Raw genomic sequence first — 27872 nt, forward strand, 5'->3', positions numbered from 1 at the left:
ACTGTGGGACATCAGTATTTTAGGGGTGAGACTCCCTTGGCACTATTGGACCTTGTGGAACGTCCATTAATTAAGGCGCCCTCAGTGGCTGCTGTATACACTCCAGACGATGGAGGCTACTGACCTACAGCATTTTCTGTGCGGCGGCGACTGGTCCACCCTGCAAGATAGACATACGGTGTGGAGGTGCATAGTCTACTGGTCATCAAGTGAACGAGCCACTCCTGATACGCGGTTGCTCGACCTCTCGCCACGATGAAACCCAAGGGAGGTCCACCGGTGCAAACTAACAAACTGGACAAATGCGCAGTTCCCAAACAGCTAACACCCGAAAGCCGGGCTGCAAGTGACTCCACGAACGATCCTGAGCCATCACTGTGCTCCATAATGGCGGCGATCCAAGTCCTGGGGCAACACTGGAAACCGAGATCAATTAGGTCTCCATAGAAATGAACCTGCTCTGGGCAGACATGAATAAAACATCAGAACGTGTAACACAGACAGAAGTCAATGTCGCAGAGCTCCAAACCAAAACTCGGAAACTGGAAGAAAGAGTCCAACAGCTGGTTCACCACCATCGACAAGTGGCTCTTAAGATGGAAGACCAGGAAGGGAGAGCCCGCCGCAATAACATCCGGGTGGTCGGGGTTCCAGAGGGGTAGAGGAGCCGAGTGTAGACCTCTTCCTTAAAGACTTAATATTAAGTGTAAGCGACTCTCGGCCTTCTTCACTGTGGAGCGGTGGCATAGGGCCCCAACCCCCCGCCAAAACCAGGAGCAGCTCCCAGGGCAATCCTAGCCAAAATCTTCAACTACAGAGACCGTGACGTGATCCTGCAGGCGGCTCGTCTACATGGGGACCTCAAGCCCGAAAATGCTATCATCCGGTTCTTCCCGGACTTTACTCCTAAAGTCCAACAAGAGCGCCGCTCCTTTGATGGAGTGAAACGGGCTCTCAGAGACAATGGCATCAAGTACATGATATTTTTTCCTGCAAAACTTAAGGTGGTGGCAAATGGTAAATCCTAGTTCTTCATGACCCCATCGGAGGCACAATCCTGGCTAGATGAAGGAACCGCACGGAGGACGAGACCGGTAAACACCACTAGTTGGAGAGATTCTAAGATGAGTTCGCTGAACTCCCAAGAGGGCAGGGTAGAAGCCGACAAGAGAAGCCTGCGATCCTGGAGATCGAGATCCATGAGTCCGGCTGCCTCTGTGACTGGCGGAGAATGATCCCCCCCACTCGAATGGCTCCAAAGCTGGGACTCTGCGCACCGTTCTGTAATGTATACTATTTGCTCTTTATAATGGGTAGAGAACAATGAGGGTGCTGGACACAGTGAGACTGATAACAAGAAATAATGCCTCTTTCCTAGATGGGGCTGAAGTTGGGCTCTGGGGTGCTAAAAACGGGGCCACCCCACACCCCTGTGGTAGTTGACAAGTTAATTGGGGTGACAGGCGCTCTGCTAGTTTGGGATGTGGGCAGTTTTGAACCTACGCAGCAGGGTAGCAGGGAGGGAAGGGAGGTTCGGGGAAGTGTTTCTTTTACTGTTTGCCCCTCTTTTTCTCTTAAATGGGAACTGGGGAAGGCACAGGGTGGGGGGATGTTTGGTTGCCTTTGTACAATTGTTACATGTTAATGAAGATACATCGATGGACAATGTTGGACTTTGTGGAGAGGAACTTATACCTTATTTTGGGCCAAATGAGTACGCAGTGGAGCAAAAATTTTCAAATATTGAGCTGGAACGTCAATGGGCTTAGAGACAAAATTAAATGTAGTGTTGTCCTGCAATACATCAAACGCCAGGCCCCAGATGTTATGTTTCAAGAAACACACCTGGTGGCGAACACCTGTAAGGCGCTTAACAGGTGGGGTTACAAGTTGTTAGCCCACGCAGGCTTCACAACTAGCTCACGGGGCGTAGGCATTCTTGTTAAAAATTCCTTTCCACTAGCCGTGAGCTCGACATTTATAGATGACAGAGGTAGATATATCGGGGTCACGGGTTGCTGAGAGGACTACACTCTCACACTACTATCAGTCTACATACCACCTGGCCTCCAGAACACCACATTTAAAAACCTAGGCACTCTTCTGCTTTCACTGCCGGAAGGTCTCCTGGGGGTAGGGGGGACTTCAACTCAGTCACCTCCGGCACATTAGATAGACACCCACCACGTGAGCGTGGGACCTCGAACAGGTAGCTACCCGACTTCCTAGAAGCATTGAGGCTGGCCGATGGGTGAAGAACTGTCCACCCAGAGAAAATCCATCATACTTTCCACTCCGGGGCCCATCATAGCCTTTCCCACATTGATTATGTTCTGATTCCTGCCTCACAGACTGCGTACCTCCACGAAGTCTAGCACCTAGCAAGGGGAATCTTGGATCACTCGCCGGTTTGGGTCCAGATAATACTAGGCCAGGCGAGAGTTGGGAGCGTTGCCCCCGTTAACCCATGGCACCTCCGAGACCCTAAAATCCGAAAAGCATTATTTGCGGCCATAGACGCATATTTCCAAGACAACGAGGGATCAGTGGACTCTGCCCAAACCCTGTGGGAGGCGTTCAAATCCGTAGTACGGGGGCAGGCGCTGTCGCTCATTGCCGGCGCAAAAAAAGAAAGACAGAAAGTGATTGTGGACATGGAGGTAGAAATTGGCAGGTTAGAGGAGGGCTTAGAGGCTGAGGTCACACAAGCAAAACTACACACACTTCATCTCAAACAAGATGAATATAAATCTCTAGTAACTGACAGGGCCAAATGCTTCGGGAGAGAAAAGCTGGGTAGAGTGTACGACCTAGGCGATGAAGCAGGGTAACTAATCGCCTTGCTCGACAAGAAGGAGTAGGCGAGCAGATTAGTGGCAGAACTAATAGGAGCAGATAATGAGTCCATTACCGACCCTCAAGCTATCGCAAACCAATTTGCCACTTATTGCAAGACGGTGTATACAACTAGCTCACCACATACAGAAAAGGATTCACATGACTTGCTGCGAGACATCACACTCCCAACCCTGTCCAGTGCTGACCAACACTTTTTAGATAATGCTTTAACAGACAATGAAATAGCACAGGCCATTAGGGCGCTGTGTTCCGGGAAAGCCCTGGGCCTGAACGGCCTCCCCATTGAGCTCTACAAGCTCAAACCAGACAAATTAGCTCCGTATTTAAAAGCCATTTTTGACCAGAGTAAAGAGTTGGGGACACTACCATACGATCAGAAAATAGCCACGCTGGTCACTATTCACAAAGAGGGTAGACCTGAAACTGATTGTGCCTCTTATAGGCCGATTTCCCTCTTAAAAGTTGAGCCCAAAATCCTGGCCAAACTCCTTGCGATCCGACTGGTCAAAGTGATCGGAGGACTGGTCCATCCGGATCAATCAGGCTTTATGCCGCACCGCAATACGGCACTGAACTTGCACAGGCTGCATGGGGTGCTAGGGAGAGTGGCTACTATCCAGGAAGATGCCCTGGTGGTGTCTTTAGACGCAACCATGGCGTTTGACACCGGTACTCGCAAAGTTGGGCTTTGGCCCCGAATTTATCCAATGGGTGAGAGTCCTATATTCCGAGCCCCATGCACAAGTCGTGGTTAATAACAAGACATCAGTCCCATTCACTTTGAGCCGGGGTACTGGACAGGGATACCCCTCTCTCCTCTCCTGTTTGCCCTCGCCCTGGAGCCCCTTGCGGCATGGATTTGTTAGAACCCTGAGATAAGAGGCCTGCGTTGGTCCCCCGAGTGGGAGGACCGCATCTCCCTTTATGCTAACGACATCCTTTAATACCTGGCCTCCCCGAGGAAGTCCTTAATATGTGTATTGGACATCATGGCAATCTTCGGTAGATATTTCGGATTTTCCATTATTTGGAATAAATCCCTCCTGTATGTCCGCAGTGGGGACCCCCCCAACCACACCAGTGGGCTGCCCAATCCAGATCAACACATTGGGTTTCAAGTATCTGGGCATTTACATTACATTAGACCCCAAACTCCGCTATACCCAAAACCTTCTCCCGCCATTGCAGAGACTCAAACGAGATTTAGCTAGTTGGAAAGCCCTCTCGCTTTCACTGTTGGGCAAAGCTGCCCTATTTAAGATGATATACAACAAAACACCTTGCCTGTACAGATCCTTATTCAAAAAAACAAATCAAACCGGGTGACAGCAAATGAATTATTGTCAAGCTCATCAAAATTATTCAAAAAAATATATTTTATTCTTCTTTTTGAAAAAGCATTTTGTTTTTACATGATATCATGATTCGACAATTTTTCACATTGTACCACAAGAACAAAAAATTGAATGACAGAAAATCGATTCACAAATAACGAACAACAGCAAAGAACAACTTACATATAACACATGAGACACAAAACATTTACACTAAATCATCTTTTTTTGAGAATTCTTAACATTGGTTAATCAATCTAGAGTAACCAACCAAAACAGTGTGAATTATTCAGCGAGCAAATTTTTCTGCACTGTGCCTGTATATGGATGTTTGATTCAGCAGATTAGGACAGACCTACACGGTCATTTCCTATTAGAACATTTGAAGGTGGGCACTATACCTGGAGGACTCCAGATCCGCAACATCCCTGTGATTTTTACAGAAGACCCCCTGTATAAGAAAGAATATAGCTGCATAGAAACCAAATGCAGCAGAGAACTGATGGTCCTTACAGTAGAAACGGCACAAAGGATCTCCAAACAACAACTAGAAGAGATTTCAGCTCTAGAAAAAGAAATTAATAACAACCAATCAATATTAGACGCAAAAAGTCTACTGGCTAAAGTTGAAAAAGAAATTTTGTAATTCAAAGACTACACCATAAATCAAAAAGGCAGTAAATTTGAGAAAGATAAAAGAAACTTTTCTTTGGAAAATACCTACCCATACCTCCAAATAGATTTTTACTCGAAACCTGAATCACGGAGATTTCTACCAGACTATCAAGGTCGATCAAGAAATAAATGTATTTCATTTTCAGGCACCTCTTCTTCATCAGGTGGGGAAACAAATAATAGTGAAGGACGGTTTAACTGAAATCGTTGAGGTAACAATCAACAACAACGAGGACCTCCTTTTTTAGGCAGAGGCCAACGGAAACCACGAGGAAGGAGCAGATACATCAATCAACCTTGGGAGATGTCAACTAGGGGACAAAACTACAAAAACTAGTGTCTTCACCCATTTTTAATTTATCAAATCGCACTCTTACAAAGGCTGAAGAGAGTGTTCACCAGAAAGGCTTATCGTTTGTCCCCACAAAAAATACGGATTTTGTCAAAATTAAGTCAGAGATAATAGAGTTCTGTAGAATGATACGATTGAGCCTTTTTTTCTGAAAATTCAATGCCAGCAATTATGGAAGTTACAGGACTTAGGAAAAAGTCTAAATTCTGTCCACCAGCAAACAAAGTACCAAAGGAAGTGTTAACGTTTGAAAAGTCTGTACTGTCAGCAGTTACCCATATGGAAAAAACCAAAAAGTTCGTCAAACATAACATTTCTAAATCTGAAAAGGATGCAGTTATGGACCTTTAAAAATGGCACATCAATTGTTATAAAACAGGCTGACAAAGGGGGCTCAATTGTCACCTTGAGCACCCTGGATTATACAGCTGAAGTGATGAAACAGTTGGAGGATGTAGAGTGTTATCGTAAAATAAATAAAGACCCGACAATGGAACTCCAGGGAGAACTGATAAACATTCTTCAAGAAGGATATGAAATAGGAATTTTGAGAAAGAAAGAATTTGAATACTTACACCATAAACATCCGAGGACTCCGATCCTATATGTCCTCCCCAAAATTGATAAAAATGAAACAAACCCTCCAGGAAGGCCAATAGTGTCGGGATGCGACTCCCTACTAGAACCAGTCTCTAAATACATGGATCATTTTTTAAAACCATTTCTAATAGAGGTCCCATCCTACCTTCGAGATACTACAGATTTTATCAATAAAGTCGAATCCATGTTTTTCGAAACAGGTAACCACATCTTAGTCACCCTAGATGTGGTCGCACTTTATACTCCGATACCACAAGATGATGGGTTAGCAGCCATTGAAATTTTCTTGAATGAAAGGAGTAAACCGGAAAGAGTACCAACAGAGTTTATTGTACGCCTGGCAAGTTTTGCACTACGAAAAAACTACTTTAAATTTGGAAATGATTCTTACTTCCAAGTGTAAGGAGTAGCAATGGGGTGTCCCTTCGAAGAAAAGTTTGTTTACAACAACAATCCCTTTCTGGAATTCATCTCTAACTATGTCCGCTACATCGGCGATATATTTTTGGTTTGGACCGGCAATTAACAACAGCTGCTCCAATTCCATGGTTGGCTTAGTATAAGATCAGCTGATATCAAATTCAGCTTAAACTATGCAATGGAAAGAATGACATTTCTGGATGTGGAGGTTTATCCCTCAGATAATAAGTTGGTCACCACGCTATACAAGAAGCCCACAGACAGGAATAAAACTTTACATTTCACGAGCAATCATCTGCGGAGCTTAAGAGAAAATTTGCGCAATTCTTGAGGATCAAGCGTAATTGCTTCTACAAAGATGAATATGTGTGTCATGCTAAGAATCTATTTGAAAAATTGATGGATCGCGGCTATCCCAAGAAATTGTTAAAAAATGCCATGAAGAGAACGTGGTGGACACCACGTGAGATTTTAAAACAGAAAAAAGAGCGGCCACAAACTAACAAAATTGTTTGCGTCACAACTTTGTGCCCAAATTCAAACTTGTTGAAGAAAGTTATAAAACAAAATTGGCATCTCCTTGAAAACCTTGATCCATCCCTCGCAAGTCATCCATTGTTTGCAATGAAAAAGGACGGAAGCATCTCAAATCAAATTGAAAGAGCAGCACTACCAAGGACTTTACCGAAGAACACCTTACGTGAACAACTGGGACTTCCTCCAATTTTAGGCCATCATAAATGTGGTACATGTACATGTTGTGATAAAACCATTGAAGGTTCGCTTTTTTGCCATAAAAACATAAATCGGAAGCATGAAGCCTTTACAAATTGCAAGACAAAAAATGTAGTCTATGGCATTTTATGCCCCTGTCGTAAACTCTACATCGGAACGACCAACGAGGATGTTCGCCACATAATCACACAACATAAATCGCGAATCAGAAAAAATGTACAGACAGCCCCTTTGGTCCATCACTGGCGAAGCCATAACCATCAAGAAACAGATCTAACCTGGACTATAATATCGAAGGTAGATCAGGATCCTCATGGAGGCGACTTAGAGCAAAAATTGACCCGCCATGAAGTCTTACTCATAGTTAAATTCAATACGGCCGTGTATGGCCTCAATGAACTCTTCTGAACTTTACAGATTATGAATGTTTTTGTACAAAACCAAACAACACATTATCTTCTTTTAATTCATTTTAAATATATGTCCATTAGACTCTCTGCGTAAACACACAGATTGCCCCCTGTTGATAAAACAAAAGGAGGATGACAAACAGAGAGGTCTAATCTCGTAGCAAAGAACGGAAGTAAGGTCCAATTTGTGTTCATGCGTTAATGAGTTCCTTTTTACAAGCATCAAACACTACCAATGACACGTGAGCTTCAGGTAACGCTTCATTTTCTGTCCAGATAAGCACTGTTTGGTAGAGTTTTTATGAAACTGACAGATGACCCTCCGGAACTGATTTTTCTTTTCCATTACGTAAAAACACATTTGGAAACTATTTTTTTCCAACATAACAGTGGACCAGAGCCTTGCAATTTGCTTCGCATTAATGCACAACCAATGAACATGCAAGAAGAAACTGTTAGATACGGAATAGGACAACATATATGTGCATATTCAAAGCCTTAGACTCAATAAAGTTTATTTAAATTGACATACGTGCCATGGACTCCATCCCCCATGCAGCACCAGAGTCACGTTTTGACAGTCTAACCTATCACATTGCGGCCAAACAATGGAATTATGGGAATGCTTTCACCATAACGGAGAAACCCAGAAGCTTAAATACAAGCATCTGAGTATGCAATTCAAAGAGCTTTTTCTGTGACCCAGCCCGGACGTACCAAAAAGATTCGGAGACGCCAGCTCAGTTACAAGGTAAACGTGGTTTACGAGCAAGAACCAAGGAGAGAAACTGCCTTAACATGCTAGAATATGACTCTATTTTTAAAATGACAGATCCTCTATGAAATCTGAGAGCCCTTAAATCCGCCCTGAATATGCTTCCATTTGTAGGCATTGTCTATGTCCCTTTATTGTCTAAAGATCGCTTTTTTATGTTTATGCACAAAGCGTATTTTAAACATCGATTGCATGATTCTATTCCGTTTCTCTTAGGGAATTTGTTTCTGCCACGTGGCCACCAATATTCACAATTCAATGAAACCGTTGAAAGGAATGTTACATTTTATTATACTGGTAATGAACTAGCAGCCGAATGCACCTTCGGTTTACAATTTTAAAAAAAACCTCTCCGCCCCCTATTCTAGGGTCCATCCTTTCCAATCAAGTCATCAAGAAGTTCTACTGACTTTATCTACACTAAGTAAGTAATAAACTAGTAGTGTTCCGCCTTTTTAGCGACATGACCCATTAACTGGTCCTTAAGATGTTTTTCCCTTCTTTTTGTTCTTTCATGTTGTTGCAGATACACGTGTCAGTTAACGTTTTGATTGAGTCTATAAGCAAAATAGGGTGATTTCGCCAAATAGGTACGGCCGCTGCCTGCAAACTGGTTGCTCAAGGGTATTTATAGTGTTTTGCGTGTCTTAGCTCACATACAGAAAGATCTTGGTCCTTAATCTTTTTTTTCTTTATTATTGTTTTTTAGTGAATGGTCCTGAGGAGATCCCCCAGCTAACAACCTATGGGGTTCGAAACACATCAACCACCTTTTTTGTTGTTGTTCAAACAAGTGTGATTCTTAATAAGATGTGTTCTGCCTGATTTAACAAATGATGACTCAAACATCCATATACAGGCACAGTGCAGAAAAATGTGCTCGCTGAATAATTCACACTGTTTTGGTTGGGTACTCTAGATTGATTAACCAATGTTAAGAATTCTAAAAGAAAAAGATGATTTAGTGTAAATGTTTTGTGTCTCGTGTTATATGTGAGTAAGTTGTCCTTTGATGTTGTTCGTTATTTGTGTATCGATTTTCAGTCATTCAATTATTTTTTGGTCTTGTGCTACAATGTGAAAAAATGTCGAATCATGATATCATGTAAAAACAAAATGCTTATTCAAAAAGAAGAATAAAATATATTTTTTTGAATAATTTTGATGAGGTTGACATTAATTTGTTTGCTGACACCCGGTTTGATTTGTTTTTTTTAATAAGGATCAGTCCAGGCAAGGTGATTTGTCGTATTCTGTTTAGGCTCAGCCTTGCTAATTAGAGCCATACCATATTTTGTTAGACCACTATTTAAGATGATGTCACTGCCCGCTTTTTATATGTATTGCAGAACACCCTGGCCTGGTCCCAGCAGAGTACTTTAGAGAGCTCGAGAGCTTGCAAAGAGACCTGCTGTGGCACGGGAAACTCCGCATTGCTTTGACCAAACTCACACTTAATTGGTACGACGGGGGGGATCAGCCTCCCGGATATCAAACGATACTATTGGGCAGCACACCTTCCGGCCATTAACCAAGGAACATATGGTCGGAATGATGATCCCGGATATGCTATGGATAGGTGGACGCTGCCGGGCGGGAACTACAATAGGGCGCTATACTCCAAACCCAAACGATACCCTCTGACCGGACCAACGGACCACTCGGTCCGAATCTGGCACGCAGTCACCAAAACTCTGGGCTGGGAGTGGAAGCTTACTCTGGCAACCCCATTATGGGATTCCGAACAACTGGGTAGCTTGTGAAAATCGAAGGGAATTGCTAAATGGGATCTTATCCGAATCTCACAGATCAAAGACATGTGGGAAACATTCTTACACATAGTATGGGAGTGCGAATGCATACACCCATATTGGCGCAGGATCCACGAAGTACTAAGCAAAGTACACGCAATCATAATACGCCCAGAAATAAGACGATGCCTCCTAAACATATGGGAACCCACAGATATAAATAGACACCACACACAACGGGCCACACTAGGGTTCATGCTGGCAAAGCAAAATATAGCACGACTGTGGGGAGCGACACAGGCACCCAAAGTAGACGCCTGGAAAGAAGACCTAGACTGGTGTATGTTTAGAGAAAAAACAGTCTACACAGCTCGCGGTTGCCCCAAAAAGTGGTCCAAGGTATGGGACCTTTGGAACTCCTGTTGAGGATGTATTTGAAACCCTCCACTTAATATTGACCAGGATGACTTCCCCCACCCCATAGTGGTTCCCCAAGGCGTTCTGGCGTAGATGATTGCTAATTACTGACCTCCCAGATTTAAATGTATGTTGTTTCCTTTTCCTCTGCATTGTATACAATATAACGATGTATGTTAATAAAAAGAATTATATAAAAAAAAAAATATGATGATTGGATGCAACGCATGGAAATTGCACAATGAACCACGTGTAGCTTAAAACTGTGGCAAGTCATGTGAGACCTGTGCTTCTTTGCTCCTTTCGTGCTCCATGCCAATATTTTCCTAGCAGAGTGGCAAAAAAAGTTTTCCATCGCTTTTTACATGAGGGGACCTAATTTAAATATAAACTGTAATGGTCTCACTGAGAAGACTCTTTTTTTGTGTTCGAACCGCTGCTGAGGTCAATATGTTATTCCCTTTCCGTAAAGCTAGCCCCATTCGTGATCCGCAACACAGCCTCTCGCTTCAAGATTAACGTTTTTCGTGATTGTTCCTGACAGAGGTTTTACTCCTAGAGGCTCTGCATGATGAAAAACACACTCACATAAGGGTAAGCTTTTAGTGTCTCCGTTTGTACTACATTCAGCAGTACATTAAACAATATCATTAACCCCAATGTTTTCAATACACCAGTAAATTGCTATTGCGCAACTAAACAAGTTGTTTTCGAGAGCTCTTTAACCTCTTCAGTGCCCCGCCCTTTCCCCGCCCTGTGCCGGGCGTTGCATTAGCGGGCGGGGTTCATGACGAGATAGTCTCGTCATGGGCACAGCGCAACCGCGCTCCATGTCGAGACCATCTCGTCATGGGCACTGAAGTGAGTGGTCGGTAATGTTGGGATTTGATAAAGTGAATTCGGCTGAGGCCTCAATCTAGTGTGCCTCGATGGAGGAGCCAAAGTTGTTGCAGGTATTTCCCATTTTGCGACCTTGCTGCTCACTCACAACATTTAATTCGTGAGACACTGCCATTCAAAGTTTTCTCCACATTCCACTGGGGCAACATCCCTCCAGCATCGCTCCAGGGATATTTTGTGTCTTTGTGGCCTAATTATCTGTGAACTCCCATTACTTAAAAAATGTAATTTACTCCGTGGAGAACTTGATCAAGGATTGCGTGGAGAGAAGCGGCCTCCCAAAAAACCACACGGTCAGATTCTTTTGTTGTGTTTCGGTTGATTTGTAAAATATTGAAGCAGCATTGATTCTCATCCAGGGCACGTTAACGTCCGTGTTTAGTGGCTGCTCTGTTGTAAGTGTCAAAATGAAGTAATATACGCATTGTTTAATGAAGGATTGTGCTCAATAGTGTCATTTATACATTCTTAAGTGCAGTCTCGGGACGAGGGTGAAAAAAGGATCAAAATATGAAAACAAAAAAAAAACGAACTAAAGCAAGGTAGAGTGGTCAAAAAGTGGCCAAATTGGAATTATTCACAATCATGCACATTAGCACCACTTTACAGACTTTGCCAGAGCGCCACTTTACCGACTTTGCCAGTGAAGCGCTACTTTCATTTTCTCGTAATTCTTTGAACAATATTTATTGCCACAGGAAGTGCACCATTCCTGAATGTACTACAATACCTGGTTGATGCATAGAATAGAAAACGTTTGATGTGATCTTTATCAGCTGTTTTCCTGATTTTAATTTGTAATATGTGTACCACAGCTCTGTGTGTACGGATGTGGTCTTTTTAAACCATACTGCTTACGTTTTGTGCGTTAATGTGCTGCATCGCTAAATACTTATAAGGTTTCCAAAGGTGAGACCGATTGCATTGCAAATGCTTGTTTACTGCATTCCCGTTTTATCCTTTCTGGGTTTCAATAGTGCCATCTTCTTCCTCAATTAAGGGTTTTTTGGTTGACATGACCTTGTTGAGTGTTTTGCGCATGCAGGAGTGCATCTCTTGTTGAATAACCTTTTTCATTTCTTCATTATTGATGTTAGGGGTAGGTACCTCCAGACCATCTGATTCTACATCAGACATGTTAGATTTTATACTCCTTTACGGGTTGTAGTACTTAGTAATCTATATAGATGGCTTAGAAGGCAGGCAACCTGACTTATTAGTAAGGTTCAGAGGAGCTTATGTAAATTAAGGCTTTGTTAGAGGAGCTTATGTAAATTAAGAATTTGTTACAGCAGGTATTTTACATTTGTTGCTCCTTTATTGTAAAGTGAGGTTTTTGGTGTAAAAATAGCTTTTGAGTACTTGTGGTCACAGTTAGCAGCTGTTCACAGGAGTGTCCAACTGCCAGACGTCCTGACATCGGATATGATTGCGAGTGATCAGCTGTTGATTTACTGTGTTGCCCAGGGAGCCCCTCAACTACAGATGGGGCAAAGGTTTTCTATTTGTATTTTTTATTTTAATTATTGATTTTTGTTATGAGTTACCGATGTCTCTGTATTTTCGGGGTAGCCTGTGATTGGGTGGAAACGCAGTGTGAGGTCCGGGGTGAGGGCAGGGGGGGGGGGGCAGGATTTCTGTTAATTGGAAATCAGTTAGGTGTGAGCAGAGATTTAAGAGGAGTTTGAGGTCAAAGAAGCATACGTCTATTCAGAAAGGTATACAAATCAAGTTAAAAAGGGCACAAGTCATAGAGCTGCGTATTGTGGTAAATATTTCATTACCGGTACTATTTTTTATGCGGTAAAGTCTAGTAAGAATAACTCAGTAAATATAAGAGGCAGAATCCGTGGTATTAGAGGTTCTAAAAGGCTTTATTCCTCTACAAAGGAAATACAGTTCGAACTGCAGGCTTCACATTCCATCACCATGAGGGTTCAGGAAGGAAGGGCAATTCATTATTGACAGGTAATCATTTTTATGAGAAATGCATTACAGTGAAACAGATGCAGGAGGCGTAACAGTTGATAAGATAGATAAAATCTGCATACGTAACTAAAAAGGCGGACATATAGGCGTAACTTAGAAAACGTCATTATACATGATGTCACAAGTGGGTGGATCCATAAGAGAATCCTGCAATGTCAGCAGAAATATTTGGCAGAGATGCGCGCGCAGCCGCATGACGTGTGATTGACGTGCAACTAGAGGGTGAAGGGGACTTGACATTTAGCTCTACATGTGGAGACAGAAGTCTGAGGGGTCATGTCAACCTAATCCCAAATCATATCTAATATCTTATGTTTAAAGAACTGTATTATCCAAAAGGAAAGGTCTCTCGGACGGAATCTATTCTATACTGACTGTTAGTGCGTGTACGAGCGTCTAAGTGTCTACATGAGATGCGAGGGGGCAGGAATCTTCCATGGTAACAGGGGCTATGAATTACTTGCATGAGGACAGTGAGGCCTGGCCCCTTGCACGGTAGCTGGAGGAATGTTTACCTAAACTACTAGACAGGAATGCGTCAGATGAGGAGCGGAGCAGATAATCTTGAAGGTGAAATACAGCTTTTGGCAGGCAACAGGCTGGATCAGGCACCGTTAGCCGCGCAGGGAGTAGGACAAAGTTCATGGATACAGATGCAGGCTCGGACTGGAGCTTTCAGAGGCAGAAGGCAGGGAAAGGCTTGATGACAGAATTCAGGGCCTACTCGCCTGAATCTGTGAAATGTGGAAAGTGAACCACATAAAGTCGGTGGCCTTTCATACCTAGGAATGGCATATCTGACCCGTTCATGGCGGATCTGAAAGAGGACATGTTGACGGTGGACGCACAGGTATTTGCGTCTTCAAAACTGGAACTGGAGGGAACATACATGTACTTATAGCATGCACATGGAGCCGTTGGGGTCTACGATAGGGGACATAACTGATCACAAAATTCATATTTCCTCATTCCCTCCTTGTCCCCTACGGACCCTCAGGAGATATCGATCTTCATCAATCCATCGATCTGTTCATATAGCATCATTTGTTCTTCTTTCTTCTTCCGGGATCTTGAACGAAAACTTGGATGCGGGATACACGACGTGGCACACAGACCACAAATTGCTGGCCCACATTGTAGACATAAGCAGCAACTGAATAGTATGAGAAAGCCAATACCTAGGAAGGATAGGATCCTCCATCCCCAGGCTGACAACATGCTCCAGAACCAACCGGACCAAGTCCAGGTGCCTGGGCTCTGGTGTATCTGGCTTATAATCTTATGAAGGCGGGTTATGGCTTTATATACTGACGGTGAATTTTCTGGTATGAAAATGCAGCAACTTGATCCGATGACTCTACAAGCTCCGCCCCTATCGGCCAGGATGACGTCAAGGACAAGACGATTTTGAAGCACAACAATCCGCATAGCAGACTGCTCTTCTGTTAAATTGCCTAAGGCGGACGTAGTCTCGTTTACTACTGCTTCAAGGGTTCTAGTTAAACTACGTATCAGTTTACTATTAGTGACTGTTCCTATATAAGGAAAGAAACCTTTATTGAAATCTGTGTATTGCTCCCATGCCGTTTCAGTGTAATCGACAATCGGGAGATCTCTCTGCTGTCTATTGTGTATTAAACGGGTATTTCTGTGGTAATCAGGAGGAGCTAGGAAAACAGGTGGCAGAAGGAATGCTATGTAACCGGTACCATCCCAATCTAGAGGTAGACGTATATATGCGGTCTGGCCACATATGAAGTAGGAATGACGGGAAGCTCTAAATGTAGATTTGCCTTGATCACTGAATTTTATTACAGTGGTGCATTTACTATGGCCCATGTGTATGGAACCATTCTTTCTTACACATAATTCCCCTTTAACTGGGAATACTGACATAGCGGGCAAGATTGGTGTGGCTTCGGATTCAACATTCAGGATCATGAGGTTAAGTGTAAAATTACCTTATCCATATACTTCATTTTCTAGATCAGTTCCTGTTCTTTTGGGAAGTCCCTCCTTGTTAGGGTAGCAGACTTTAAGCAAAACCAGGTTCAGGTTTCCCTATACCCAGTTGTCTTGATAAACTGCGGAATTTGAATCTAGGGAATTAATCAAACTAAACCATGCTCCACAGGAGCCATTGTGTGTGAACGGATACGGAAAGAGGGGCAAAACTCCCTTATAGTTCTGATAGGGAGGGAGTCGGCCACATATCCAACAATTTGTAGCGTTGCTGGTCTGATGGGAATGATGTAACATACTAATAAAAGTGTTGTTGCGCAGAGCAAAAATCTATAAGACAACTCATGCGGAGGTAATTCGCTAAAAGAATGTTCAGCAGTAACATTGTAAGCACGTTTAGAAATAGGGTAATACATATGAAGCAGTACACTAGTTATGATGATCAGAAAACTTAGAAAAAACAAAATTAATAGTGTTACTGTGCAATGACTACGAAGTGATTTACAATACGCATGCTTTTTAAGCTGCATCTGTTGATTTCTTTCTCTATTCCGGTCTAGAGGATACATGTCAGAGACAAATTCAACCGATTCACCTTGGAGAGGACTTAAACAATCAAATTGTCTGACTTGCTAGACCTTAATTTCAGTTTATAAAGTTCAGTTTTTGTTTGTTCAACCAAGGGGAGCTTTGAGTCTGTCTGTGAGGGAATGCAGGGCTGAGTGTTCACACTGGACGGTAGTCCATAAAATTTCTTGATATGACTCGAGTGCAACCACCCTTTACGTCCCTCGATCTTCACGGCTGTCCTTGTTGTTAGTAGAACGAGTTTAGGCGATTTCCACCTAGGCTCCAGTTGGGTCTTCCGGTCGAAATTCCGTACCAGAACCAGGTCACCTGGAACCACGTCATGGGGCTTCACCTCAGTGTTATCGGGAAAAGCTGCAGCTACCTGTGAACGACAAGATTGTAGTGCAGACATCAAGGAAGCCAGGTAATCTGTCAGCATATTACAGTCAACATCAGTGATTTTGCGAGGTATAGGCGTCCCCCACATATTACATATTTGGTGGTCTACCGAAGATCACCTCGTACGGGGATAGCCCTGTTCGAGAATGTGCTACCATTCTCATGTAAAAGAGTGCAACTGGTAAGGCTACTATCCAATCGACACCTTTTTCTCTACATATTTTGGACAATCTAATTTTCAGAGTTTGATTATGGCGTTCCACGAGACCTGCTGCCTCAGGATGTCAGACACAGTGCAATTTCCATTGGTAGCCTAACAAAAGTGAAACGTGTTTCATTAGTTCGGATGAGAATGGCTGGCCGTTATCTGAGTAGACAACACGTGGCAAACCATACCGTGGGAAGAATTCTCGAACTAACTGTTTGGCAGTAGTCGGGGCAGTGTAATCTGAAACCGGGTAGGCTTCTGTCCAACGGGAAAGAGCACAGACAACTACGAGAACATATTTGAATCCTCGACATCGTTCCATCTGGATATAATCCATCTGGAGGACTTCAAAAGCATGATCGGGAGGTTGAAATCCACCCTGCTCTACGGGGATGCTTTTACCTGGATTAAACTGACAACATATCATGCAGGTACGTACTTTCTGTTTGGCTGCTGCTCGCAAGTGTTTGTTGAACCAAATGTGTTGAATACTGTCTAGCATAGCTTTTTCTCCTAGGTGCGCTGGACTATGTATTGTGTTAATGATGACTTGAACCATGGAATCGGGAAGAAACCATATAGATTTTTCCTTCGTCATCCATCCTTGATCCGTTTGGATCCCTCCTAATTCAGTCCATTTCTTTATTTCTTCTGGTGTAGCATGTGTCTGTATGTCAATTATATCAAGGGCGGGATCCTTAACTGTCATGCAATGTGTTGGTGTCGGAACTATTGTCTTTGTCGCGTCAGTTGTATGAGTCTGGTTCTGAGCAGTCTGTTTAGCTGTTCTGTCAGCTAGGTCATTACCCTGAGAAATGATATCGGTAACTTTTGTATGAGCTTTGCATTTCATAATCGATATTGCAGTAGGTAGATGAATCGCGTCTAATAGGGCTTGAATGAGGGGTCCGTGTTGGATGTGGGCACCGTGAGAGGTTAAATAACCTCTCTCTCGCCACAGTACGCCGAAGTCATGGACGACTCCGAATGCATAACGTGAATCTGTGTATATGTTGACTTTCTTATCTTTGGCTTGAGTACAGGCTTGTGTCAGAGCGATGAGCTCTGCTGCTTGAGCTGACAAAATGTTAATACAATTTGTTTCAATGACTTCAGTGTCTGTTGTGACTGCGTAAGCGGCCACTAACTCTCCTGTACTTGTTCTCATACATGAACCATCTACATACAATGTCAAGTATGGATCTGATAAAGGGATATCTGTCAAGTCTTGTCTGGGTTTTGTCGTGATAGTAATGACTTCAATACAATCATGTGCTAATGGATCTGTTCCATTTACTGGCAAAAGTGTGGCAGGATTTAACGTATTACAACGTCTGATTTCTATGTGTGGCTGAAACAATGTCAATTCGTAACCGGTGAGTCTCGCTATAGTCAAGTGTTGTGTTTGTGTGCGGTTCAAGAGAACCTCTACTGGGTGTGGTACTTGTACTGTCAATTGATGTCCTAACACTATGGCATCGCTTTGTCTGATTGCTAAAGCTGTTGCTGCCACTGATTTCAGGCACGCAGGAAGAGCCTGAGCTACTGGATCTAATGTACTAGAGAAATAAGCACATGGTTTGTGTGATCCTGCTTGTTCCTGAGTGAGTACTGACAAGGCAGTACCTTCGCGTTCTGTAACAAATAGTGTAAACAGTTTATTGTAACATGGTGTTGCTAAAACAGGTGCTTGGCATAAAGCTTTCTTTAAGCTTTCAAAAGCATGTGTATGTTCTTGAGTCCAAGGGAGGACAGTCGATGTGGCTGCCTCCTGTGTTGTCAACTGGATGAGTGGTTTTGCTAGAAATGCATATTGAGGGATCCACTGCCTACAGAATGAGGTGAGGCCTATAAAAGCCCGCACCCCCTTTTGTGTCTTGGGTGGTGGCATGTTAGCAATTAACTGGATGCGGTCGGGTGTAAGCTGTCTTCCCTCCTTGGACAGCGAGTGCCCAAGGTAGACAACTCGCGGGACACAGAATTGCAGCTTAGAAGGGGACACCTTGTGCCCCTTGTCGGCCAGAAATTTTAAAACCGTCAGTGACGCTGTTTCACATTCAGGTTCGCTTCGGGCGGTGATCAGCAGATCATCGACATATTGAAGCAAGGCAGTGTTAACTGGCATGTGGATACTGTCAAGTTCTCGTTTCAGTGCTTGGCTATAGATGCTGGGGCTTTCTGTAAATCCTTGAGGTGCGCGTGTGAATTTAAAACTTCGTCCATTTAAACTGAATCCGAACAGATATTGACTTTCCGGATCTATTGGGACGCTAAAGAAAGCATTCTTGAGATCAATTACAGTGAAGAACGTTGCTTCTGAATCAATAGCAGTTAGTAATGAAGAGATATCTGGGACCACAGGGTATTGTGGTACAATACATTTATTTAATTCGCGCAGGTCAATAACTAATCGATATACTGGCGATGCTTTTGGATCCGTTCTTTTAAGAATCGGAATTATCGGGGAATTGCATACATTGGAGTCGGTTTCGACAACCACTCCTTGTGCAATGAGTTCGTCAATGATTTGCAGTAAGGCCACAACAGCATCTGGTGGTAACCTATATTGTCGCATTCGTGGTAGTACTACTCCTGTTTTTAGTGTGACTCGATATGGTGTAATGTTCATGCAACCAACATCAGTGGGGCCTTGTGCCCATAAATGCGTAGGTAAACTCTGCAGCCGGTGATCCATGTCTCTGGACACGTAGTGACCTTTAAAATCACGTAAAAATAATCGTACTCCTTCCGGAGAACAACATATTATAGCTCCTAGAGCTTTCAATGTTTTTATACCTAACAAGTTTTCCGGACATGATTTAGTAAGCAATAAATCTGTAGTACGTGTCAATGGGCCAACCGTGAGTGGAAGAGGTTGTGTTACGTCATTAATTATAGGTTTTCCTGAGAATCCAAGGGAAATATTTTGTGAGCCTGAGAGGGGTGCCCCTGGAACTTCACTGCGTCGTATAGTTGTTCTGCTTGCCCCTGTATCAAGTAAAACTTTCTGTCTTCCCCTAATAGTTCACTATGTACATAAGGTCCCTCTTGATCTACAGGAACCTCAATAAGGGGTAAGCCAACTTCCCTCTCTAGGCTATTTCATGTGTATCGCTGATAATCGGGATAATCTGCTTGTGCATACTGATACATCTGTTGCGTTGTCGCTTGTGTGGCAGCAATAGGCTGCGCTGGTGGTGGTGCTACGGTCTGTTGTGGAGCTGCCTGTTGCGGAGCTAGTTGTTGCGGAGCTGACCTATGTTGTGCATGCTGAGGAATTTGTTGTTGATTCTGATCCTGTCTAGGTGGACGTGGTCTTTCCTGAGTTCTACCCGTGGCGATATTATGTTTCAGAACTGGACAATCGTGTATATAATGACCTTGTTGTTTACAATAGTTACCTGTCCCTTTAACTGGACCTGTTGAATCACCCTTTTGGTGACCATCAGCTGGAACTGACTGAGCAACAAGCATTTTCATTTTTGTATCTTTCATACGTCTTTGTTCATGTTCTTGTTCTTCTCTAATTCTATTGTGGTGATATTGTAACATCTGTAACATCTGTGACGGGGTGTTACCTTGCCAGGTACTCTCAAATTTCAATACTCTATTCTTAACTTGCGGCAGAGAATTTTCAACTAATTTTGTCACAAACAGATGTGGATATGACTCGCTACTTGCTTTTATGCCACTATTTATACCAAAACATTTTTCAAATCGGGAATAGAAATCACTAGTGTCTTCATCTTGCTTTTGTTTACAGGCTGAGATTGCACCCCAGTCCTCCTTTTTCGTAGTTAATAAACGTGGCAGTACCTGCACTAGTAATCCTGGTAGTGCTGTAGTCTTTTCCCCAAGCCCTGCTCCTGCAGCTCGGGCCTTTTCTTCGTTTTCTAATGCTGTCCAATCTATCTTTTGGTCTCCCACCTCCCATTCCTTTTCTTTGAGTTTCTCGTAAACACCGGCAGGCATTAACACTTTCAGTATTTTCATAATGTCGGGGTAGGTATACTCTCCCATGAGTAGCATGTCTTTTATCTCACGGTGGAAACCTGCTGGATCCTTGTCATGGCTGGGTACTACTTTCTTCATTTCTAATAATTCGATTTTAGTTATAGGCGTGTACACAAACACGCGTGTAAAGTTATTACCTTCACCTCTGATTGGGTGTACTTCGCGTAACGGATTCAGTCTATCTATGTGATACATTTTTCTTCCCATAGTGGGAACTGGAACGTGTTCTGGGCACACGAAAGTTATATACTGGTTTCGAAATTCTAGAATTTCTTTAATTAAATCAGTACCTGACCCTCTCCATTTATTCGTGAGTAGTTCTGTCAATATGTCAGGTAAGGGTCCTGGATCGGAGTGTTGGCTTTTATATAACATAAGGAGGTGTTGAATCATGTATATACTAGCTAAACGCTGTTCGTCTGGGGCAAGATTCAGAAACGTGTGTGCTAGTGCATCATCACTGTATTTGCTGGGACTGTCAGCCCATTGTACTGCTGACCTGGCTAATTCTTGTTCATCCATGGAATCGAGCATATGGTACCCCCTTCGGTCTCGGAGTAATTTATCAGCGGCTTGGAATAGGTGTTCAGGGGACCTTGTATTTAACATAGGGGTTTGAAAATGTCTATTACATTCTGGACGTATCGGACATATCGGATCATTAAAGCCTCTAGTATTATTATGGGGTCTTCCTCTACCTACGTAAGCTATCGTTTCTATTTGTTCTGATTCTTGCTCCTCCTCTTCCTCTGATTCAATTCTGTCTGCTTCTCGTCTTTCTTTATGTATTCGTTCTACTTCCTTGCGGATTTTCCGATACATGGCGATTATACACGCCTGCTTATCATGTTTCTCGTCTGATATGTTCTGACCCCATTTGGCAAGTTTTTGCATGGTATCATGATCTGCCCCAGGCCTGTCTTGGTTCCTGATCACGCAGTTTATGAAAAAACGTAGTAGTTGTCTTTGGACATCCACTTTCTGGTATTCCATAGCTTCGTTAATACTCTCTGGACCTCGCCCTGTTTGGACAGAGTGATATATATTGTCTAGGTGTTCAACCATTCCTGGTATCGTCATTAAATATAATGTAGCTCGTCGTATACGTAGTGATGATATTAGCAATCTGTCCTGTTTACCTGGCACTGGATCGTATCTACAATCCACAAGGTGTTCTTTAAACATGTCGGATGTCGCTAGTTGGGGTGTACGTTGGAGTGCTAAATCTCTAAGGGTCTGTTTATTTCGCGGCGGTGTGGCAAACATGTCTGTCGTACCTCCTGTAGCACCATCTGAGGTGCTGGGCAAGAAAGGATTCGTTGGACGTAAGAAAGAAATTGTAGATGCCGGAAAAACAGTAGAAACGGACGGACCTGTGGGAATGGGCGTAGGAGTTTGTTGTTGCGGGGATACAGACGGATGATCTTGACGTTGAACACCATCAGCAAGCGGTGTGTGTGTTGTGGTATTAGCATACTCGGGAGCTACGTCATCCAAATAGGAGGAAAGGAAAACGTCTTTTGCTGTTTTAGGATGTGCTTTTATCGGGAGCAATGGAGGTGTCAAGTTTTTCGGTATTTCCGGGGTGGCCTGAGGTAACCCTTCGGCCAAAAGAGGATACATACCATTGAGAAGAGTGTTTCGTTGTCTGTCTACTTGTTCTGTTTTTACTCGGGTACCTTCCTCAATTAATAAATTTTCTCGGGCTTTATTTGAATTCTCCCTACCTTTCTCTTCCTGTCTGAGCGCTTTTTCTGTACGTCTATATGATTCTTTACGCCATAATTCAATGGCATCTTTCTGTGACTGTCTGGCTTTCTTTTTCCATAATTCTTCTTCTACTCTCATGATGCTGTCTGCATCCCAGGTCCCCGCTGCGGGCCATCTCTGACTCTCTGGTAATTCCTTGGTGTAGTCCACCCATAAATCAAGAAATAATACGGCATCTAGGCCATGCTTATGATACATAAAGTACCCTGGGGTGTCCCTAGGTGGAATGGGAACAGCTTCTTCGAGTACCCCTTTTCTGGTTTTGATCTGTCTTAGTTTTGAAAAGAGCGGCATTTTTAGATCTGGTTACTTAATTTTGAACACACTTGATACAGTAAACACAATAATGAACAGTCATTCACACCATAATGCATAGAACGTATTAAAACATTTAACACTTAACAGTTTAACGAACAATGATAACTAATAGAAAACTAGTTACTGACATAATACTTACACTAAATAATACTTAATTATATGCAAGACATACTAGATATACTGCTAAACAGTACAGATACACTGCTGAAACAGTGCAGACCGGATTTGTGTACCCAAACCCGTCTTGACCGGCACAGACTATGTGCACGTTTAAATGCCTCCCCGGCAATGGTACTCACCGGGTAGCTCGGAACGGAAGGCCTCGGAACTGAACTGAAACTGGACCGGACTGGACTCGACTCGACTGGACTTGGAACTTCGGAACCTGGTGGGCCTCTGTATACCTCGGATCTTGCTCTCTCAGCTAGGCTCTGGTCGGGATACTTCGCACTTCTCACCGCCTCGTCTGGGTGTTGATCGCAGCCTCAGTCGCCCCCGCTTGGCCGGAGGGAGATACAGGAAATCCTGCAGGTACGCGTTTTTGTCCGTTCAGCTGTGGCAGGGGACCGGGCCTGCAACGCACCTCCGGCGCGTGAGATGAGAAAGTGTCCCTGTTCGGGCGCCAATTTATGTGGTAAATATTTCATTACCGGTACTATTTTTTATGCGGTAAAGTCTAGTAAGAATAACTCAGTAAATATAAGAGGCAGAATCCGTGGTATTAGAGGTTCTAAAAGGCTTTATTCCTCTACAAAGGAAATACAGTTCGAACTGCAGGCTTCACATTCCATCACCATGAGGGTTCAGGAAGGAAGGGCAATTCATTATTGACAGGTAATCATTTTTATGAGAAATGCATTACAGTGAAACAGATGCAGGAGGCGTAACAGTTGATAGATAAAATATGCATACGTAACTAAAAAGGCGGACATATAGGCGTAACTTAGAAAACGTCATTATACATGATGTCACAAGTGGGTGGATCCATAAGAGAATCCTGCAATGTCAGCAGAAATATTTGGCAGAGATGCGCGCGCAGCCGCATGACGTGTGATTGACGTGCAACTAGAGGGTGAATGGGACTTGACATTTAGCTCTACATGTGGAGACAGAAGTCTGAGGGGTCATGTCAACCTAATCCCAAATCATATCTAATATCTTATGTTTAAAGAACTGTATTATCCAAAAGGAAAGGTCTCTCGGACGGAATCTATTCTATACTGACTGTTAGTGCGTGTACGAGCGTCTAAGTGTCTACATGAGATGCGAGGGGGCAGGAATCTTCCATGGTAACAGGGGCTATGAATTACTTGCATGAGGACAGTGAGGCCTGGCCCCTTGCACGGTAGCTGGAGGAATGTTTACCTAAACTACTAGACAGGAATGCGTCAGATGAGGAGCGGAGCAGATAATCTTGAAGGTGAAATACAGCTTTTGGCAGGCAACAGGCTGGATCAGGCACCGTTAGCCGCGCAGGGAGTAGGACAAAGTTCATGGATACAGATGCAGGCTCGGACTGGAGCTTTCAGAGGCAGAAGGCAGGGAAAGGCTTGATGACAGAATTCAGGGCCTACTCGCCTGAATCTGTGAAATGTGGAAAGTGAACCACATAAAGTCGGTGGCCTTTCATACCTAGGAATGGCATATCTGACCCGTTCATGGCGGATCTGAAAGAGGACATGTTGACGGTGGACGCACAGGTATTTGCGTCTTCAAAACTGGAACTGGAGGGAACATACATGTACTTATAGCATGCACATGGAGCCGTTGGGGTCTACGATAGGGGACATAACTGATCACAAAATTCATATTTCCTCATTCCCTCCTTGTCCCCTACGGACCCTCAGGAGATATCGATCTTCATCAATCCATCGATCTGTTCATATAGCATCATTTGTTCTTCTTTCTTCTTCCGGGATCTTGAACGAAAACTTGGATGCGGGATACACGACGTGGCACACAGACCACAAATTGCTGGCCCACATTGTAGACATAAGCAGCAACTGAATAGTATGAGAAAGCCAATACCTAGGAAGGATAGGATCCTCCATCCCCAGGCTGACAACATGCTCCAGAACCAACCGGACCAAGTCCAGGTGCCTGGGCTCTGGTGTATCTGGCTTATAATCTTATGAAGGCGGGTTATGGCTTTATATACTGACGGTGAATTTTCTGGTATGAAAATGCAGCAACTTGATCCGATGACTCTACAAGCTCCGCCCCTATCGGCCAGGATGACGTCAAGGACAAGACGATTTTGAAGCACAACAATCCGCATAGCAGACTGCTCTTCTGTTAAATTGCCTAAGGCGGACGTAGTCTCGTTTACTACTGCTTCAAGGGTTCTAGTTAATCTACGTATCAGTTTACTATTAGTGACTGTTCCTATATAAGGAAAGAAACCTTTATTGAAATCTGTGTATTGCTCCCATGCCGTTTCAGTGTAATCGACAATCGGGAGATCTCTCTGCTGTCTATTGTGTATTAAACGGGTATTTCTGTGGTAATCAGGAGGAGCTAGGAAAACAGGTGGCAGAAGGAATGCTATGTAACCGGTACCATCCCAATCTAGAGGTAGACGTATATATGCGGTCTGGCCACATATGAAGTAGGAATGACGGGAAGCTCTAAATGTAGATTTGCCTTGATCACTGAATTTTATTACAGTGGTGCATTTACTATGGCCCATGTGTATGGAACCATTCTTTCTTACACATAATTCCCCTTTAACTGGGAATACTGACATAGCGGGCAAGATTGGTGTGGCTTCGGATTCAACATTCAGGATCATGAGGTTAAGTGTAAAATTACCTTATCCATATACTTCATTTTCTAGATCAGTTCCTGTTCTTTTGGGAAGTCCCTCCTTGTTAGGGTAGCAGACTTTAAGCAAAACCAGGTTCAGGTTTCCCTATACCCAGTTGTCTTGATAAACTGCGGAATTTGAATCTAGGGAATTAATCAAACTAAACCATGCTCCACAGGAGCCATTGTGTGTGAACGGATACGGAAAGAGGGGCAAAACTCCCTTATAGTTCTGATAGGGAGGGAGTCGGCCACATATCCAACAATTTGTAGCGTTGCTGGTCTGATGGGAATGATGTAACATACTAATAAAAGTGTTGTTGCGCAGAGCAAAAATCTATAAGACAACTCATGCGGAGGTAATTCGCTAAAAGAATGTTCAGCAGTAACATTGTAAGCACGTTTAGAAATAGGGTAATACATATGAAGCAGTACACTAGTTATGATGATCAGAAAACTTAGAAAAAACAAAATTAATAGTGTTACTGTGCAATGACTACGAAGTGATTTACAATACGCATGCTTTTTAAGCTGCATCTGTTGATTTCTTTCTCTATTCCGGTCTAGAGGATACATGTCAGAGACAAATTCAACCGATTCACCTTGGAGAGGACTTAAACAATCAAATTGTCTGACTTGCTAGACCTTAATTTCAGTTTATAAAGTTCAGTTTTTGTTTGTTCAACCAAGGGGAGCTTTGAGTCTGTCTGTGAGGGAATGCAGGGCTGAGTGTTCACACTGGACGGTAGTCCATAAAATTTCTTGATATGACTCGAGTGCAACCACCCTTTACGTCCCTCGATCTTCACGGCTGTCCTTGTTGTTAGTAGAACGAGTTTAGGCGATTTCCACCTAGGCTCCAGTTGGGTCTTCCGGTCGAAATTCCGTACCAGAACCAGGTCACCTGGAACCACGTCATGGGGCTTCACCTCAGTGTTATCGGGAAAAGCTGCAGCTACCTGTGAACGACAAGATTGTAGTGCAGACATCAAGGAAGCCAGGTAATCTGTCAGCATATTACAGTCAACATCAGTGATTTTGCGAGGTATAGGCGTCCCCCACATATTACATATTTGGTGGTCTACCGAAGATCACCTCGTACGGGGATAGCCCTGTTCGAGAATGTGCTACCATTCTCATGTAAAAGAGTGCAACTGGTAAGGCTACTATCCAATCGACACCTTTTTCTCTACATATTTTGGACAATCTAATTTTCAGAGTTTGATTATGGCGTTCCACGAGACCTGCTGCCTCAGGATGTCAGACACAGTGCAATTTCCATTGGTAGCCTAACAAAAGTGAAACGTGTTTCATTAGTTCGGATGAGAATGGCTGGCCGTTATCTGAGTAGACAACACGTGGCAAACCATACCGTGGGAAGAATTCTCGAACTAACTGTTTGGCAGTAGTCGGGGCAGTGTAATCTGAAACCGGGTAGGCTTCTGTCCAACGGGAAAGAGCACAGACAACTACGAGAACATATTTGAATCCTCGACATCGTTCCATCTGGATATAATCCATCTGGAGGACTTCAAAAGCATGATCGGGAGGTTGAAATCCACCCTGCTCTACGGGGATGCTTTTACCTGGATTAAACTGACAACATATCATGCAGGTACGTACTTTCTGTTTGGCTGCTGCTCGCAAGTGTTTGTTGAACCAAATGTGTTGAATACTGTCTAGCATAGCTTTTTCTCCTAGGTGCGCTGGACTATGTATTGTGTTAATGATGACTTGAACCATGGAATCGGGAAGAAACCATATAGATTTTTCCTTCGTCATCCATCCTTGATCCGTTTGGATCCCTCCTAATTCAGTCCATTTCTTTATTTCTTCTGGTGTAGCATGTGTCTGTATGTCAATTATATCAAGGGCGGGATCCTTAACTGTCATGCAATGTGTTGGTGTCGGAACTATTGTCTTTGTCGCGTCAGTTGTATGAGTCTGGTTCTGAGCAGTCTGTTTAGCTGTTCTGTCAGCTAGGTCATTACCCTGAGAAATGATATCGGTAACTTTTGTATGAGCTTTGCATTTCATAATCGATATTGCAGTAGGTAGATGAATCGCGTCTAATAGGGCTTGAATGAGGGGTCCGTGTTGGATGTGGGCACCGTGAGAGGTTAAATAACCTCTCTCTCGCCACAGTACGCCGAAGTCATGGACGACTCCGAATGCATAACGTGAATCTGTGTATATGTTGACTTTCTTATCTTTGGCTTGAGTACAGGCTTGTGTCAGAGCGATGAGCTCTGCTGCTTGAGCTGACAAAATGTTAATACAATTTGTTTCAATGACTTCAGTGTCTGTTGTGACTGCGTAAGCGGCCACTAACTCTCCTGTACTTGTTCTCATACATGAACCATCTACATACAATGTCAAGTATGGATCTGATAAAGGGATATCTGTCAAGTCTTGTCTGGGTTTTGTCGTGATAGTAATGACTTCAATACAATCATGTGCTAATGGATCTGTTCCATTTACTGGCAAAAGTGTGGCAGGATTTAACGTATTACAACGTCTGATTTCTATGTGTGGCTGAAACAATGTCAATTCGTAACCGGTGAGTCTCGCTATAGTCAAGTGTTGTGTTTGTGTGCGGTTCAAGAGAA

The 27872-nt window shown here is 43.4% G+C and overlaps 1 protein-coding gene across 2 annotated transcripts in view; it reads left to right on the forward strand.

Moving 5' to 3' along the window:
* ATG4B (autophagy related 4B cysteine peptidase) overlaps positions 1-27872 on the forward strand; it is a 362353-nt gene that overhangs the window by 28047 nt on the left and 306434 nt on the right. The window contains exon 1 of one of the 2 annotated variants that reach the window (XM_085634170.1): positions 8024-8136. The exons of the other annotated variant lie outside the window; for it this stretch is intronic. The gene's annotated coding sequence lies outside the window, so the exon portion shown is untranslated. Of the gene's footprint in view, positions 1-8023; positions 8137-27872 lie in introns of those variants that run through there. 2 annotated transcript variants of the gene reach the window in all.

The sequence above is a fragment of the Triturus cristatus genome, chromosome 11 (genome assembly GCF_964204655.1).
Source record: "Triturus cristatus chromosome 11, aTriCri1.1, whole genome shotgun sequence".
Classification (NCBI taxonomy): domain Eukaryota; kingdom Metazoa; phylum Chordata; class Amphibia; order Caudata; family Salamandridae; genus Triturus; species Triturus cristatus.